This window comes from Mustela nivalis (genome assembly GCF_964662115.1).
Source record: "Mustela nivalis genome assembly, contig: HAP1_SCAFFOLD_2215, whole genome shotgun sequence".
NCBI classification, from domain to species: Eukaryota; Metazoa; Chordata; class Mammalia; order Carnivora; family Mustelidae; genus Mustela; species Mustela nivalis.
Genome location: NW_028134450.1, coordinates 1 through 3,989, shown reverse-complemented (window position 1 = coordinate 3,989; position 3,989 = coordinate 1). Strand labels below are relative to the sequence as shown.

Here is a 3,989-nt window from a genome sequence, read left to right as displayed (position 1 = left end):
CTCGCCTCTGACTGGTCCCCGTCCGGGACGCGAGTTCCTCAAATCCAGGTTGTCTGTCTTGGTCGTCTTTGAAGCCCCAGCCCCCGGGACAGTGCCTGGTACTTGCAGAGCGCTCCATAAATGTTTGCGATATTGAATAATACGTGAAGCAAGCGTCCAGCCTTCAACTCGCGGGGGTGGGGCATGTGCGGGCGGCGGTGGGGGGGAAGAGGCAAGGCTGGCCGCGGGCCGCGTAGAGGGACACAGGCAGAGGCGGAGGGCTCCTTGGGGGCTCGGTGGGTGGACCCCGGGCCGGCGGACATAGGAGGCCCGAGAGCCGAGCCCGGGTCCGCAGAGGACTGGCGGGGCCGGACGCCCAGACTCCCCGCGCTCCTCCCCCGCCTCCTCCCGCACTCCTCTCCCGCCTCCTCCCGCTCCGGCTCTGCTACCCCCGCCCCGCGCGGCCGCGACAGGGAGGGGCCGGGGAGGCGGAGCCAGCGGCGGCCGAGGTTCCCGGCACCCGCGCAGCTCCCGGTGGCGGAACGGAGATCCCGGAGCTCCCAGGTACGAACCCCCGCGGGGAAGCGACCCAGGAGCCCGGAGGCGGCGGGAGGGGGCGCGGCGGGGGCGGGTAGGAGGCGCCGAGCCCCGCCCCTCGTGCGCGCCGCTGCCTCGCGGCCCCCCGAGCTCCCCGCCTGGGGGAGGGGGCGCTGAGTCCCCGCCCCTCGGCCCCCGGCCTTCCTCCCCGCGCTCACGCCCTCCCCACCCCCGTGCGCCCCGCTCCTTTCCAGCCGCTGGGTTTCCTCCGCACCGCCCGCAAGCGGCCCCCGGGGTTCCCCTTCCCTTCGGCCAGCCGCGCTCCTTGTTCGTCCCACAGGTTCCTAACGAAAGCGAGCTGGAGTCTGTGCCTGGCCGCCTCGCGGGAGGGGGGGGCACAGCTAGAAGGAGCCAGAGGGTGAGTCTGGCGGAGGGCGGCGCGGTGGCTGGAGAGCCCTGTACCATTCTTTCGCATCTTGGTGTCCCCGGTGCTCCGCGCCGCGGGTCTGGCTCCATGTCTGCGGAATGAATGAATCATTACTCTCCTTGTCCCCTTCTGAAGGAGGACTTTTGAGGTCCACGTGCTGCAGAGCACGTTGGGGGGCTGGGGGGAGGGGCTCCTGAGCTAGGGCTGCCCAGTCCTGCGTAGTGGAGACCCGACTCACATTTCTCTACCTCTTCGCACTCTGTTCTGGGGGGTACTGCCTTCAGTTTGGGACTTGGGGGCGGTGGGGAAGGAGGGAGCTTGTAGGCCCAAATGGGTACTTGCTGAAGGTATGACCAGAGGCTTGAAGGTGAACAACGGACTTGTGGAGGACAAGGGACCTGAGCAGGGCCTCTCGAAAGGGAACAGGGCACAGGGGGTGCCGCAGAGCAGAGCGCCCCCTGTAAGCAAGGGCAACCTCATACCTTTGAGACCAGCCGGGAAAGGCCATCGGAGTATGGATTCAGACCTGTAAGCTGCTGAACGCCTCTGAGCCTCAGTTTCTTCATCAGCAAGATGGGGATATTAGCGCCCATTCTTCAGGGCTCTGTGCACGTTGAGAAAAGTGTCATATGAAACCTCTCAGCAGAATGCTTGGCACATCTGGGGTGCCAGCAAGTCTTAGTTTTCTTTCTTTTCTCTCTGAAACAAACAAATGAAAAAACAAATAAAAACAAGCGGAGAGTTATTTGTTCCCATCCCCTCTGTCCCCAAATTGGTCGTGGACAGACACAGCAGGCGTGTAAACCCTGTTGGTTGAATGAATATGGATCGACCCCACTTACCCTCCTTCTCCCAGAATCTGCAGGCAGAGCCCGGGAGCTGAGCGGCACAGACATGCCGGTGCTGTCGGAGGACTCTGGTGAGTGCCTTTCCCCGGGCCTGCCCGAAGCCGCTGAGATAAGACCCTGCCCACCAGCCCCAGGGACTGCTGGCGAGCCCTAGGAGATAGAGCCTGGGGAGACAGTGTCCACACTGCAGGATCCTGCATGAGCTATACTTCATGTTCTTACCCTCTTCTCAGGTTTGCATGAGACCCTGGCACTGTTGACTTCTCAGCTCAGACCTGACTCCAATCACAAGGAAGAGATGGGCTTCCTGAGGGATGTTTTCAGTGAAAAAAGCCTCAGTTACTTAATGAAGGTAAAGCCCCATTTCATCCCATCTGCTGAGGGTTTCTAGAGGTTTTCAGAGCTGGCTGAGGCCCCCAAGTGATCTTAACCATTCCCCTGCCCTGGGAGGGTCTTCGTTGGCCCACTGTGGGTGGCTTTCTCTTGGGCTGACCCATCCGTGACCCACTCTGCGGCTATCTCGTGGGCAGGCTGTGGGGTGTCTCTGGTGCACTTGGGCTGCTGACCTGGGAGGCCCCAGCCTGAAACTGACTGTCTTTGCAGATTCACGAGAAGCTTCGCTATTACGAGAGGCAAAGTCCAACCCCTGTTCTGCACAGCGCTGTGGCCCTTGCTGAGGATGTAAGCCCCAGGTTTTCCCCTACGTTGTTAGCCCCCCTCCCTACTCCATAGGGTTCCATCACCATTGCTTAGATTGTCGGGGACATAGGGGCTTGGAGCCCAAAGAGCCACATATCCCCTGTCTGGGGTGGCCATACCCTTCCACTAGCACTGTGATTTACCACCACGAGATGCACTATGTCAGCTAGGAAATAAAATGCTTACCATTTTACCACCAAAAATCACCATTAGCTCCTCTCAGGAAGACAGTCTCATCAAAGTAAAGGTAGAAAGAAATCTGGCTCAGACTGATGTCCATGACTGGAGCCATGTTGGATTAGCAACTTGAAACTTCTAATCTGGCCAGTGGCTGTTAGACTGTATCCTGTTCCTTCATGGTCCGGTGAGCAGCATCTCTCAGGTCACTGCCCAGTCTACCTGACCTGAAAGACTCTCACACTGAAGGCTGATTCATCATCTAGAAGCATCTGGCTTGTCTACAGAGGAAATAGCTCCCGGTAGCGAGGGTAGTGGGTTACAAGGAGCTTGAGCATCTCCGTATTGTTAAGAGCTATAAAATTGGATCTTCCTTGTCTGAGCTTTTGTTCGTTTATAGGGAAACAGGGGTGGCCCTATTCTCACTCCCATCGTATCTACATGCTAGAATGAAAACTCTACAAAGGCAAGGACAGGGGTGCCTGGGTGACTCAGTCAGTTCAGCTCCTGCCTTCAGCCCAGGTCATGATCCCATGCAGCCCCATGCACGCTCTTTCTCTCTTAAATAAATAACATCTTCAAATAAAAAGAAAAAGGCAGGGACAGCTAACTGTACCATCCACTATACTGGAAACACTGACACTTTGTTTCCTGTGAACTGTGAACTGTGAACTGTGAACTGTGAATTGGTTAAGAGTCTTGTTTATGTAAGCTGGTTCAGTTCTGGACTCTTACTTCAAGGTGAGGGCGTGGGATGGGGGTGACTAGATGCCTCACTGACATTCTTTTCTGCACTAAGAATCTGTGAGGCTGAGTGCTGAGAATCTCACAGGCCTCCGTCAGTTATGAGCCAGCAGCTGCTTGGAGGCATGAAGAGAATGAAGTTACCAGGCAGATGGGGTGGGGGAGGGGTGGGGAGATGGGTGAGCAGCAAGCACATCCCAGAAGACAAGGCAGTCAGTGCTAATAGGGGATGGCACAGTGGGACTGTGGAAGGATCATGGCCCAGGAGATGCCTTCCCCCCGCACCCCCGGAGAGCAAAGGGGGCAGTGATGCAGAGCGTAGGACAGCTTTTGATTCAGCCAAAGGAACATCAGTGTAGCATGCCGTGGATGCCCTGTGAAGAGATGGCTCAAACCAGAACCAGAATTAAAATCTAGAAACAAGGAGGCTCTATTGCTGAACCTCCGGACCTTGTGGGGTTAGCAGTCTTTCAAACCCTGTCCTTGGTGAGAGACTGGGCAAAGAGCACATGCCTTTTCGTTTTAACAGATCTCTTAAAGAGACCTCAACATTTCTCTTAATCTCAGACTCTCTGGAC

At 57.3% G+C, this 3,989-nt stretch overlaps 1 long non-coding RNA gene across 1 annotated transcript; it reads left to right on the top strand.

The window, feature by feature from the left end:
* The first annotated feature begins 225 nt into the window (after positions 1 to 225).
* Positions 226 to 2,474, top strand: LOC309858342. The gene is made up of 5 exons (XR_014308155.1): positions 226 to 543; positions 857 to 934; positions 1,800 to 1,862; positions 2,025 to 2,143; positions 2,395 to 2,474. It is a non-coding gene; the product is annotated as an uncharacterized lncRNA (long non-coding RNA).
* Positions 2,475 to 3,989: the final 1,515 nt, after the last annotated feature.